Raw genomic sequence first — 15,592 nt, forward strand, 5'->3', positions numbered from 1 at the left:
TTGGCAGGGGTGGGCAAACTTTTTGACTCGAGGGCCACAATGGACCGGAGAGCCGGAACAAAAGCATGGATGGAGTGTTTGTGTGAACTAATATAAAATCAAAGTAAACATCATTACATAAAAGGGTACGGTCTCTTTTTTTTTTTAGTTTTATTCATTTCAAATGGGCCGGATTCGGCCCGCCGGCCGTAGTTTGCCCACGGCTGGCTTAGAGAGTCACAAATTGACTGATGGATGGACTTAGTGATTTATGTTCATGATTGAGAAGGTAATCCAAGGGCATTTTATCATAATAAATTATTTTTCTTTTTTCTGAGCTTATCACTTATTACTGAAAAGTGATACTTGAAGTCTGTCCTTCGCTTAATCAGCCGTGGGCAAACTACGGCCCGCGGGCCGGATCCGACCGTTTGAAATGAATAAAACTAAAAAAAAAAAAAGAAAAGACCGTACCCTTTTATGTAATGATGTTTACTTTGAATTTATATTAGTTCACACAAACACTCCATCCATGCTTTTGTTCCGGCCCTCCGGTCCAGTTTAAGAACCCATTGTGACCCTCGAGTCAAAAAGTTTGCCCACCCCTGGAACACTACTATCCATGTAATGAATTCAGATTGAGAAAAGTGAGCAGGAAAAAACTGGAGAAAATGGGAATGGAAATGAAAACAATTTCACTACTAACTTTAACACAGGCTTCTGACTGCTGAGCTACTGCTGCAGACAAGAAAAATCCATAGGTAAATGTTCCAGTTTTGGAGGGAAGAAATTTGAAAACAGAGTGTTCCATCAATATTCCACAAATTTAAAATACAGTATTTTAATAGAAGATAGTTAGACTTACTTATTTTTGTAGCTTCCCTTCTAATAGCTAAATTACAGCTGGCTCATAATAAGTGGTTTATCACAGATGAATTGTTAAGGTCCATCCATGTCTGATGCTACAGAAGTTTATTTTACTGTGTTAATAATTTCTTCATTGCTGAGTGTTTCCTTCCCATGTCCCGCGTGGATCAGGGTTCAGGAACTGGAAGCAGAGCCACACACAAATGACAGAGAAAATACACGAGATAATTTGGAAATATTGGGGGACCAGGAGAGTAAGTCCAATTCTGGAGGAAGGACTTCCTCCCGTGCTCAGGCCTCACCAAGCTTTTATTGATCTGGGATACACCCATAGCATAGCCCTTAGGCAGGTGACCCTGGCAACAGGCAGACTAGCCCATCAGCAAGGATTTACATAATAATAAATGGGGAAGTGCCCTAACCGGTTCGGCTCAGTGGATAGAGCGTCGGCCTGCGGACTCAAGGGTCCCAGATTCCGTTTTGGTCAAGGGCATGTACCTTGGTTGCGGGCACATCCCCAGTAGGGAGTGTGCAGGAGGCAGCTGATCGATGTTTCTCTCTCATCGATGTTTCTAACTTTCTATCCCTTTCCCTTCCTCTCTGTAAAAAATCAATAAAATATATTTAAAAAAATAAATAAATAAATAAATAAATGGGGAAGTTGCTTCAGCTACCACTGCCTGGATAAACAGAGGTGGCACCTAGCTTGGACCTTTGCTAGGGCTTCAAAGGCACCCAGCCTTGGGGGGGGTGGGGGGGCGTTCTCTGTCTATGCTTATCAGCTAGTGAAGACAATAAAAGGTTTCCCACACTTCATACACCATCTCAGTTCTCCTGTTTTACCAAAACATGCCGCATCAGATGAGTAGATAAGACATCATTATTCGTGCCCTGGTGGGTTTGGCTCAGTAGATAGAGCATCGGCCTGCAGGCCAAAGGGTCACATGTTTGATTCCAGTCAAGGGTGCATACCTCGGTTGTGGGCCTGGTCCGGGTCTGGTCCGGGTCTGGGTGTGTACAGGAGGCAGCCAATTGATGTGTTTCTCTCATATCTATATTTCTCTCTATCTTTCCCTCTCTTTTCCACTCTCTAAAACTCAATGGAAAAATATCCTCAAGTGAGGATTTAAAAAAAAAAAGACATAATTATTCTTATTTTTGTAAAACACCCCAGGCTTAAACAAAATAAACTGACAAACAAAATAGATCCAGAGACATGGGAGCATGGAACAGACTAACAAATCTCAGAGGGGTGGGGGGGAGGAGAGATTAACCATAGGATTTATATGCATAACACATGGACACATACAATAGTGTGGTGAAGGCCTAGGGCAGTGATGGCGAACCTTTTGAGTTCGACGTGTCAGCATTTTGAAAAACCCTAACTTAATTCCAGTGCTGTGTCACATATAGAAATCTTTTGATATTTGCAACCATAGTAAAAACAAAGACTTATATTTTTGATACTTATTTTATATATTTAAATGCAATTTAACAAAGAAAAATCAACCAAAAAAATGAGTGTCATAAGTTCGCCATCACTGGCCTAGAGGGTATATGAGCAGGGTGGAGTGGGTCAATTGGAGGAAACAAAGGAGACATCTGCAATACTTTCAATAATAAAGTTAAAATTTTAAAAAATAAAATAAAAACACCCCAGGCTCTATAGCTATTCAAAGATTCCACTCAAGGAAAAATGTGACTCTTCTAGTATATTTTGTGCTAAAGGTTCAAGAAAAAATGAAGGGAATTTGCTTTAAGAGAAATCATTTCTCTTGGTGGGAAACTTTTTTTTTTTCCCAAAGTAAGTGATCAATTCTTAGTCTGCATTTTATTTGACATGTAGTGAGTATTAGTCCGCTCACATAGTAATATTGTTCCTCAAATGATAAGCAAGCAAGGAAGGTATGCAGAGTCAACTACTTGCTATACCTCGAGGCACAGAGAAAGTCTTCGGTTTACTATTTACATTTGCAAAATTTCTTGGTGTTCCAATGAGAATGGAAGGTAATAAGGAACCAAGGCCAAAATATCTTTGAAAAAATTGGAGACTATAGATGAACAATATAGCTCTGTTACTTACCCTTTCCCTGAAACCTCTCTCTAGTTTATTTTTCACAGAAAATCACTCATTTCCCTAGTTCCAATTTTAACAGAAACTTGGGCATAAGGAGCATTCCAGCTTAAGAGTTTGAATAGAAAACTCCAAGCTTTGATGTGTGTGTGTGTGTGTGTGTGTGTGTGTGTGTGTGTGTGTGTTAAGAAGTAAATTAGACCACCATGAATTAGTTAGTGGAGGCTGTATAAATCTTGTTTAAATAAGGCTTGTGTTTTCAGAGCATCATCTGGTACTTGCTCCACTTTTCCCTCCACACAAATATACTTTAGACCATGGGAATCCATTCCATCTGTCATGTTCTTACATAGTAATCACACATTATTTTGCATCTTGAAATAAATTATACATTTAATACCTGAAATACTTAAATCCCTTTTACCATCTTCTAGAAGCCCCCTCCTCTTTGGCCCCCTCCTCGTTTCATCAATTTTGTCTTTCTCTTTTCTTTAGTTTCAGATTCTTTCCCTTTATTTTTTTTCTATCATCACTTAAAGGTGTTTGTTTCTTTCCCATAATATACACATTTTTCTTCTCTCTTTCTGGAAACTTGTTCATCTTTTTTTGGTTCTAATTTCTTTTCCCAAATATTAAATAATATTTCTTAATGATTGTAGCAAGCCCTCTTCTGTTGTTACTATTCATACTAAAAATTTTGTGATTTAAATTATCATCTGTATTTTTATGATTTCAACATAAATGCCTCTATATCTCCATGTAGCCCCATGTATGCCATTACCTACTGTATTCTTTAACCAAATGTCCAATAGGCACCTCAATGGGATCCATCATCTACACCCAAAGAATATTCTACTGGGATTCCTATCCAGTGTGTGATAATATCATCACCAAACAATCATATGAGTATCAACCTAACTCCTTCCCTCTCTCTCATCTCTCACACTTATTAGTTACTATTGATAATTCATGAGAAAAGAAAAAAGACTAAAATACCAAGTAGGAAATTTAGGGTCAACTTTATTGAGGCAATGAGATATGAGCAAAAACTTAAGGGAGGTAAAGGAGTTAGCCAAATAGATGTCTGAGGGAAGAATATTTGAGGCAGCGGGTGTAGATAGAAAAAGTAAAATGTAAGGGCATTAGGTAGAAGCGTGTCCTCTGTGTTTGGGGAGCAGCAGCTAAGTCGTTATGGCCAGAAAAGAGAAAGCAAGAGGAGCATATAGAACAAGATAAGAAGATGAAAATCAGAATGGGGAGATAAAGTAGGCAACTGAGGGTCACTATTAGGACTTCAGCTTTAACACAGAGCTAAACTGGGAACCAATGCAGGGTTTTGCATGGAGGAGTGACCTGATCTGGTTATGTTTTAAAATGATCACCTAGCTTCTGTGTAGAGAACAGGCTGTAAGAATGCAAAGTAGCAGCAAAAAGACCTGACAGAGGCCATTGCAGTAATCCAGGTAAAAAATAAAGGTGGCTTGGACCAGGATTGTAGGAGAGGAGATGGTAAGAAGCAATCAGATTCTAGGTGTATTTTGAAAGCAAAACCAATAGGGTTTCTCTCTCTCTCTGGACAAAGGCAAGTGCCTGGGTTGTAGACTCAGTCCCCAGTTGGGAGGAGGGGTCAGGGGGTTGCAGCCGATCAATGATTCTCTCTCATCATTGATGTTTCTATCTCTCTCTCCCTCTTCCTTCTTCTCTGGAAACAATAAAAATATATTTTGAAAAAAAGAAATAAAAGCAAGTAGGCAGGATAATATTAAGAATTATAAAGGCAACAGATAAAATAATAGTAACCACAAATTCTGAAGACAGACACAATGTTGTGAAAAGCAAACCTTTATGGGAGAGAACCTCCCCTATGAGTAGGTTTAAGGGGAATGCCCAGTGAATGATTCTGGAAAATGAAGTTCAGGAGATTTTCACTTTGGTAAGACGTTTGAGCATAAGGTTGCCACTCAGTTTTCTGGCATGGGTAGATGACTAAATCTGGCATTTATGTGAGACTCTTTTTCTACTAAATATTGTTGCTCAGAATATAAAGTGAAACCAAGGCTGTGGTTATCCCTACAGATTTAAATTTTATCCAATAGATTTTATTTGGAATATTCACAGGCAATTAGGTCACTGCAGTTCAGTTGGAGAAAGTTCTATAGTCTATGGTTTTTCCTCAATGCTACTGGGATGCTGTGCCCAATATTGGGCTCATGGCAAATCCAATACTGGTGCAGTGAACTCATGCTTCATCCCTGTACTACCATAATCCTCACAAGTTCATTTACAGTTATGTGTGGTTTTGTAGAACTAACATAGATATTAGGGAGTGAAGTAATTCAAGAGACTAATACTTTCTTCCTGCAACATTTCTTCCATCTAAAGAGCTGAACACAAAGTTACTAGCGCTTTCATCATCCAATGTGAATTTTCTCTTGGCATCTTCTAGATGTTTGTTTGTCCTAAAAGAATTATACAACCTTGATAATAGTTTTCTGCTAATCCAATTCACCTTACTTTGGGAATAAAGGATAATTTACCTTGGATGGCAAGCACTCCATTTCTGAAATCGAAGGAGAGAGACTTCAACCAGAAAGATTCACTTTTTAAGAGCAGCAAGTTAAATCAATGAAAATTGAATCAGTGCAAATGGAGGGATGCAGTCAAGTAATTAGATCAGTGACAGAGTGACAGTTTTTCTTTCTCAGCTCATAGTTTTTTGTTTGTTTTGAATAATTCAGCCAAAGGACTTACCGGGAGCGCAACTAAATGTGGTGTCTATCACCCAGTACTTCCTGGAAAACCTGACATGAGAGAGCAGTGTACTACTTTGTGCCTGAGGGTTGTTTGCACACAAAGGTTTCCATCTTTAGGCAGAGCTGAAATGAATTCCAATTCCCATAATATTACATTTGATTTGGTGTTTTGAATAGAAGGCAAAATAAGGATTTGTGGATTCCTTTGACTATTTTATACTCAAAAGATGACCTTTAGGTTTAATAGCAATTTAAATTTCAAAATCGTGGTGTCTTTATTCTTAAAAATATTTTTTCTATTTGTTAGTATGCTTTGGGAGACACATGTGATATTTATTTTGGATCATTTTTCTCTGAATATCAAAACTATTTCCTTTTCAAATCCCTTTCAACTCATAATTTTTTTGCTCTCATACGTATCATCTAGGTCAGTAATTCTATTTTGAGTGAGGCTTAATCTGTTTTGATTTTAAATTGTTTGTTTTTCTTTTTTAAAAGTATGTTTTTATTGATTTCAGAGAGAAAAGGAAAAGGAGACAGAGAGATAGAAACATCAATGATGACAGAGAATTGTTGATTGGCTGCCTCCTGCATGCCCCCCACTGACATATTATATAATGTGTTTACTTATTATATTGATTGTTTATTGCCTAGCTCCTCTCACTGGAATATAAAGCAGAGATTTTTGCCTTGTTGGTCACTGTTCCTTCTCAATGAAAGCTATATTTAGGGATAGCAAGTGTTCAATAATTATTTGTTGAATAAATGGATAAAGAATCATGTGCCCCTAAGACATGACCCTTGTTTGTCACTGAGAAGTTGATAGAGAAGCAAAGGTGAGAAAGTTAGCTATCTATGTTGACATATAAGAGAAAAGAAATGCAGGAGAATAGGACAAAAATTACCAAGTCTTTAAGGCAGGAAGTTTCGCAAGTGCTAGAGGAAAGCAAGGAGTTTGGTACGGCTGAAACAGACAAGGTAGAGGAGTCAGCAGGTTGGGGTGTGGGAACTGGGGTGGCAGGCACGGAAAAATGCCATTCTCCTGCACAAACCTTCTATTAATAACTCAGAAGAAGAACATTAGGTTAGATAGAACATTGTTTTGCCACTGGGGCAGTTTTTAATGATGTGTCTGAAAAAAATATTACTGTAGTCTAAACAACTCAGTTGATAAGTCCACTGGCCTGATCTCTGAACCAGCACGGTAATATTAAACACGAGTCTTCCTTAAAAAACAAAAAATAGCACATTTCTTATATTCTATTTTATCATTGTCTTGGCTCTCAGAATTCATGCCAGGAAGTCCTTAAAAAATGAAAATGTGTCCTTTAAGCCCCAGAATTGTCCAGCCTGCTCTCTACCTGGTCAAACATTAAAAAGGAGAAAAATATACAGAAAACCAGCAAGTTATCATGAAGGAATAGTGATCACAACCAGAATTCCTGCTTCTTTTATTACAAATATTGCTATACATGTTTCGTATGCTAATGATTCTAACTCTACTCCCCCAGTGTACACTGGTGGCAGGGACACTTTCATTTCCCCCCACTCACAGTTGCTCGATCCTCTGCAAACACATTGTTTCTTGAAAAATAACATTGGTTTAAAAATATGTACAAAGGTAAAAATATCTTTCATAGTTTTTTAAAATAGATTCATTATGAAAGTTTTAAAAAATTGTTATACAATGAACATGTCAGAATTATCAGCAATTACAAAGTCAGCTCTTTTCACATTTCATTATTCTCTTGTTCTTGTAAATACTATTAATATTAGAGTCAAAACTTAGGTTTTGGTCTGGTTTTTTTTCCCATACAAAAGTTAATAAAGCTTTTGATGTTATGATAGTCTTCATGTTTATCACTTTTGATAGGTAAATAATATTCTATCAAGGCAATATATGACATATATCTTATTATTAAACATTTCCACTCATCTAAAATTTTACTAATATTAATTTTGGCTTTAATGAATGATTTTTTATGTTCATTATTACTCTTTGTGAGAGAATTTCTTGATTAAGTCAGTTATACTTGAAACCAGCTGTCATTTTCACATTTCTAGGTTCATCTAACTGATGAGAAGAATCAGCTAATTCCCAATAAAACTCTAGTTGTCCATTCGGATCTAACTATATATTCCCGCTCTACTACTAATGAGCATGGTTTGGCGAACATTTCCATTGATACCACCAACCTCACATCTTCTAAGATTATAGTTAAGGTAAGTGGAAAGGGACATCTGGAACTGAAGATAGAAATCACTAAAGCCACATAGTTTAAGAATATATGGTAAGCACACTATTCTAGGGATAAAAGGTAATAAAGAGTAAAATAGAAACCAAACAATGTAGAGACTTAAATCATAAGAAACTTTTACTTTAAATCGACTCTGTTTATAACATAACTAGTGGTCCGGTGCATGAAATTCATGCACATTAAAAGGGAACTAATTAGAATAAATATTTTAATATTTTAATATTAAATATTAAATATTTTAATATTGCTATTTGCCCTTTCTCTATAATAAGTGTCAGAGATGAAAGAAAATTAGTAAAATGTATATGAAAATCTTTCTCTTGTCAGAGCCTGGGGCATGCTGCGGGTCCCAGAGTCAAGTCCCTGCCTACCCGCATGCACTTCAAAATCGCAGGAGACCCAGACCCGGCCAGCCCCACCCACATTGGGCGAGACCCAGACCCAGCCGGCCCCACTCCCGTCAGGCCCCACTGGGAAGGGGGTACAGCCTCAGGTCCTCCATCAAGCCCTGCCATGTGGGGGGCGTAGCCTCAGGTTGGGTTCGACCTGAGGTTCTCTGTCAAGCCCCGCCAGGGAGTGGGTGTGGCCTGAGGTCCGCCATCAAGCCCCGCTGGGCCGGGCACGGCCTGAGGTCCCACTTCAAGCCCTGCCATGGTGGGGGCGCAGCCTGGGGTCCCCCTCCCCAGCCAGGCACCACACAGCCTCAAGTCCCTGCTGATCAGTCGTTACATGACGGCATCCCGACCAATTTGCATATTATCCTATTATTAGATAGATACAGTTTTGGGAGATATTTGTTAGATCATCTTGATATTCCCTTGAAAAGTTCAATATTTTTACAATTTTATAATAAACTAGAGGCCTGATGCATGAAAATATTATGCAAGAGTAGACCTTCCTTCCCCTGGCTGCCAGCACCGGCTTCCCTCCAGCATCTGGGATCCAGGCTTTCCTCCTCCCACTGCCCACAGGCACCCAGGACCTGGGCTGGCTTCCCTTGGGCCCCAGCTTTATCAGGAAGGACGTCCGGAATGACGTCCGAAAGATGTCCAGTCTAATTAGCATATTACCCTTTTATTAGTATAGATTAGGTTTTTCTTGGTTTCTTTGGTATACCACTATTTTTGTTTTGTGTTGAAAAATCAAATGATCTTGTGCAATTTACAGCCATAAGGGTATGAAGAAAAAGTAATTGGTCTTGATCATGAGTGAATAATATGTATTAAATCAGTACAGTATAACCTAAAATAAACTTAAGGGAAAATCATCCATAGATTATGCTTTATTTGGAGAATCAGCCTATAATAGAACAAAGTACGTATAATTCACATAAAATCTTCAATAAATTATAAAGAGTGACTAACAAATGCATAATATAGATTAGTAATAAAAAGCCTATTTAAGACATTTATTCCTTCCATTAGGTCACTTACATACAGCAAAGCAACTGCCTTGATAACTGGTGGCTTGGAGAAATTCATCCACAAGCAGCGCACACGGTAAGTCGTATTTTTTCCCCAAGCAAGAGTTATATTCACCTTGAAACTGTTGCTGATACCATAGCCTGTGGGAAAACCCAAGAGATCCGGACACACTACACCCTGAATGGACAGATTTTGAAAGATGAAAAGAAGTTAAATTTCTACTATTTGGTAAGAATAAAAGCCACTGTAGCTCTAATTGTTTTCAATCTCTAAAAGATTGGGTTTCTATCTAAGTAATGCCATTTATGGGATATCAATATAAAAATGTTAAGCAATATTCTGGAAAAATATTTAATTTTGACATTAGTTGGAGAAGTGAAAATTAAAATAATAAAGCAGTATCATTTTATATGTATAAAGGTTCTAATAATTTACAAAGTTTATGACTGGTGCAATTGCAGGGGAAAAGTACATTCACAGGCATATTATAAATTGGTATGATATTTTTGAGGCTAAAATACCTGTTTATGTCTCAAAATTAAAAATACTCAAAGCTAGTAGTTACCCAAGTAAGTCATTGTTAGAAGAAAAAATGTATGTGTAGGAAATTCTGTATAGGAACATTAACTATAAATAATACTCTTTAAAATTCTATGAAAAAGTTTTAAAAAATGACAATAACCTAGAATCTTAGTTTTATTGCTTCCTAATTACGTGACCTTGAACAATTTACCTAATCTCATTTGTAAAGAGAAATGTCAGTCGTCTTATTCTAATATTGAAGTGCTGTTTATAACAACTTCATAAGGTTATTGTGCAAATTAAATAAAATCCTAAAACTATTTAGTTCAGTATTTGGCATACAGAGTGTCAATACATTTAGTTTGTGTGCTTTTTCAATAGAGACTATAGAGAATATTTACATATATTTTATCTCTGCCTTCATTAGAGGTTGCTTTGCATATAATAGATCTTAAAATATTTGTTAAAAAACTATGAAAATTTGAAGTATTAATATTCATGATATTAAGTAAAATACAAAAACTTTGTAAAAGTATATGTTTCTTACTTAACGTACATAACTATACACATAGAAAAGTATTAGAAGAAAAACTTGGTGATCCAAAATAACTTCTGGGTTGGAGTAGTGAGATTGTTGTTTACTTATACATTACAAATACGTTTAAGTTTAATATGTACCCTCTAAAATAATAATAAATGCGATCTCCTCTGTCTTTAGATTAAAGCAAGAGGAAGCATCTCCCAATCAGGAATCCATGTGTTGTCCATTGAACAAGGGGACAGTAAGTACTATCAGGATTTCCTATTTTTTTCTCTCATATTGTCAAATCTTGAGCATTTTAGCAAGAATGGATTATTTTTACATTAGAGAAAATTATCAACAACCTTCATGAAGAAGCTGATACAACAGGATGCCGTAGAGGTTTGGTTCATTTAGTATTTTTTCTTTTTTTATAGTATTTTTATATGTTAAATTTTATTTCTAAAATAAAATATATTCATTTTGTAATGGTTTTAAAAATGCAGAAAATAATTGAAAATGTAGAAATTCACCAAAGAAAAATTTCACTCTGTATATTTTTGTATGTTTCCCATTGCTTCTGTAATAGACTACCATATACTTTTTGCCTTAAAACCATGCAAATTTATTAGAGTTCTTAGGTCAAAATTCTCACTGGGCTAATAATTAAGGTGTCAACAGTCTGGAGTTCTAGGTAATTATCTGTTTCCTTGCCTTTCCAGCTTCTAAAGAACTCCTGCATTCCTTAATCCATGGGCCCTTCTTCTATCTTCAATGCCAGTAGCACACCATCTTCAAATTTCTCTTACATTCCTACTTTTCTCTCTGTGTTTTTTTTTTTTTTTTTAAGGTTTAAAAGTGGATATTTATTATAATGGGAAATTAGATCATAATAAATTACCAGTGCTATAAAGATATGTATGTTAGATTTATCAGGATGATCACTTAGTAAATTATATAATGTGTAATCACTAGATTATACCTGAAACTAATACAGTGCTCCATGCAGTGCTGGTAAAGTAGAAACAGAAATCTAATGCCAACATAAAGAAAATAAATATCTGTTGTCTGCACAATGCTGATTCTTGAATATCTCTTTATGAAATTGTAAAACTCTCTGGAGCATCATTTATGAATTAAAGTATTTCAAATGTATTATAGAATTTCTCAATAGAAAAATGCAAGTAAAGTATAATTACTGGTGTCTGGGATAACTTGTTTAAATGAATTCAGTAATTTGCTGCATATAAAAAAACAAGTAATCTAATATTTACTTTAGGTTCCATACCTAGCTGTAATACATTTATCATCTGTGACCTTCCTACAGTGTTTCTAAACTTAGACTAGGAAACTTTTCACTGTAACTATCCATACAGCACAGAGTGAGAGATGTGATCTACAAGACCTTCCTCTAGAGGTTGACAGGGTTCATCTTTAATGGTAGAACACTTGCTGAGAGACTTTCAATTCTCTGCTTTAAAATATAAAAAGAAAAAACTACAACAGCTCTATCACTAAATATAATTAAAATATACTAAGTTTAAATATTTATTCTTTATAAATAAAATATGAACATTATTCCTTTCGTAAAACACAGAATTTCCCTAATATTTCTACCTTTCCTTTTACTGTGTAGAATCTGAACATGGAAATGCTTGAAAATGGAAATGTACGGGTCTTATTAAATGAAATTCCCCACAAAGACTTATCAGGAGAGAAGATAGTGGGAGAAAGAAGGAAGAGAAATTGGAAATAGATACAATTTGTATGTTGAATAAATTTATGATATTTACAACTCTATTTTTTCTTTTGTTCTTTATCAATGTTATATTTCCCTTCTGAAATATGTACCTATTCCCCATAATTTTTTAAAAAACACTAAAATATTAAACAAAAAAGTGCATTCAAAATCACTTCAAATAAAATGGAATTGCAAAAAATGTTCAAGTAACCCACAGGAAGGTAGAAAAAGCACACAATTTTCTAAGCATTGAAACAACTAAAATGTTTATCAATAGGTGAATGATTAAACTAACTGTGGTATGTACATTCATATCACAAAATACTACTCAGCAATAAAGAGGAGCAAACTACTGATATACACAACTTGGGTGAATCTCAAAAACATTATGCTAAGTGAAATTAAAGCCAATTTCAAGGGGTCATATCGTATAATTCCTTTTATATAGCATTCCTGAAATGACAATATTACAGAAATGAAAAAAAAATGAGTGATTCCCAGGCTTATGAATGATAGAGCAAGGGAGAAGGGCGTGACTAGAAAGGTATAGCATTAGAGAGATCTTTGTGGTGATGAAATCTTGCATATGTGAGAACAAAAGGCCTGGTTCAAGTTTTTACATTTAATTCCATCTCAAATTACTGTTGTGTGATAAGCGAGTATCAAAATGAACTTTCCTGGGGCGGGGGGGGCTGGAGAGGGGAATAGGGGACATCTGTAATAAGGTCAACAATAAGAAAGAAAGAAAGAAAGAAAGAAAGAAAGAAAGAAAGAAAGAAAGAAAGAAAGAAAGAAAGAAAGAAAGAAAGAAAAAGGAGGGAAGGAAGGAAGGAAGGAAGGAAGGAAGGAAGGAAGGAAGGAAGGAAGGAAGGAAGGGAGGGAGGGAGGGAGGGAGGGAGGGAGGGAGGGAGGAAGAAAGAAAGAAGGAAAGAAAGAAAGAAAGAAAGAAAGAAAGAAAGAAAGAAAGAAAGAAAGAAAGAAAGAAAGAAAGAAAGAAAGAAAGAAAAAGAAAGAAAAAAGAAAAGAGATTTTCTTCTCGTGTAGCTTTCCCATAGTCCCATTTTCATTTATTGACCAATTATATATTTCTCTGCTAATAAAAAGTGCCTCCTTTATCACACACTAAATTATCATACATTCTAAGGCTTGTTTCTGAGTGATTTATTCTATCCCATTAATTAGCTAGATGGTCTATTATTTCATAGACTCCTTGTTTCTCTGTTTTCATGTTTTCTTTGTACTACTAAGCTCATTATTTATTCCAAGTAAAACTCTGAAATCCATTTATCAAGTTAATTAACCCCCTAGTCATATTGGGTACTTAGTACAGCATTGGATATGAATGAATTTATAATGATTATGCATGTCAGTACTTTACAGTATTTAGCCATCCCTACTTAGCCATATTTTATCTTTATTTATTCAATTCACATGAAGTGAATGCTAATTCTGACTTAATTTCTGAATATGAACCAAACTACAAAGTCAAAATTAAAGATTAACTTTATGGACATACATAATAAGATAAGTTAAAAGCATAAAATAATGTATATGTGGGAAAAGTATAAAGAGATGGGCAAAAATAAAATTACAAGATAATGAAAGAACAAAACAATATATTTTTTTTCTTTTTTGGTGCCCTTGACCAGAATGGAACCTGGGACCCTTCAGTCCGCAGGCTGATGCTCTATCCACTGAGCAAAACCAGCCAGGGCAAAACAATATTTCTTATTTGTTGATAGGAACTATTGAAAAATTTTAGCAAGAGAATATTTCAGGTTCGCATTATGAGAGTTTATTTTCTGGGAAGAAGAAAGCAAGTTTCTGCTGACCTCCAGATACATAGCCCATTTGTGCAGAACTGCTCTCTCTTCTTCAGGCTACATCCAATTATCCAAATTTTTAGCACAAATATCTCTCTTCCAACATATACAATTCCACATTCTTAAAAATTGCTTATTTTCCTCTAATTTGTAGACTCAAATCTCTTTAAAAACTAAATCTGTGTCTTTTTTTGTCTTTTTCTAAAATATATTTTTATTGATTTCAGAGAGGGAGAGATAAAAACATCTACACTAATAATAGACAAATATGTAAATTATATGTACCTTTGTGATGCCCCACAGCCAATCAGGAGTGAGTATGCAAATTAAACCAACAAAAATGGCAGGCCTGTGGGCAGCGCACGTGTGCAGGCACCGAGCAGCCAGGGGCGTGGCAGGACACAGGAGTTCCTCACTGCCCCAGCCACTCTGGGCCTCTGGGCAGTGTGGGAAGGTGGAAAGGGGCTCTGGGCCAGAGCGAAGGCAGAAAGGCAGCTCCGGCCGGAGCAAAGGCGGTGCCGGCAGCCAGGGGAAGGATGACCCATTCTTGCATGAATCTTCATGCATCGGGCCTCTAGTCAATGATGAGAGAGAGTCATTGATTGGCTGTCTCCTGCACAGTCCCCACAGGGGATCAAGCCCACAACCCAGGCATGTGCCCTGACAGGAAATCAAACCATGACCTCCTGGTTCACAGGTTGACACTCAACCACTGAGCTACACTAGCTAGGCCCAAACCTGTGTCTTTTTTTAATTATTATCTTTATTGTTGAGATTATTATAGAAGTCCCTCTTTTTCCTCCCCATTGCTCCCCTCCACCCAGTTCCACCCTGCCCCAGGCCTTCGCCACCCTATTGTCTGTGTCCATAGATAATGCATATTTGCATATAAGATCTTTATTTAATCTCTTCCTGCTGCCCCAAACCCCTTCCCTCTGAGCATCATCAGCCTGTTTTATTTCCATGCCTCTGATTCTATTTTATTCACCAGTTTATTCTGTTCATTAGATTACTTATTCATTTATTTTGATTTTTAGATTTAATTGTTATAGATATGTATTCATTGCCATTTTATTGTTCATAATTTTGACCTTCTTTTCTTCTTCTTTTTCCTCTTCTTAAAGAATATCCTTCAAAAGTTCATATAATACTGGTTTGGTGGTGATTAACTCCTTTAGCTTTTTCTTGTCTGTGAAGCTCTTTATTTGACCTTCAATTTTGAATGATAGCTTTGTTGGGTAGAGTAATCTTGGTTGTTGGTCCTTGCTATTCATCACTTTGAATATTTTTTGCCACTTCCTTCTGGCCTGCATAGTTTCTGTTGAGAAATCAGCTGACAGTCATATGGGCATTCCCTTGTAGGTAACTAACTGCTTTTCTCTTGCTGCTTTTAAGACTCTCTCTTTGTCTTTAGCCATTGGAATTTTAATTATGATGTGTCTTGGTGTAGTCCTCTGTGGGTTCCTCTTGTTTGGGACTCTCTGTGCTTCCTGGACTTGTAAGTCTATTTCTTTCACCAGATAGGGAAGTTTTCTGTCATTATTTCTTCAAATAGGTTTTCAATATCTTGCTTTCTCTCTTCTTCTGGCACCCCTGTAATGCAAATGTTGGTACACTTGAAGTTGTTCCAG

Source organism: Myotis yumanensis, unplaced genomic scaffold, assembly GCF_028538775.1.
Source record: "Myotis yumanensis isolate MYYU_CA2020_CCGP unplaced genomic scaffold, mMyoYum1.0.hap1 SCAF_3, whole genome shotgun sequence".
Taxonomy (NCBI): Eukaryota; Metazoa; Chordata; class Mammalia; order Chiroptera; family Vespertilionidae; genus Myotis; species Myotis yumanensis.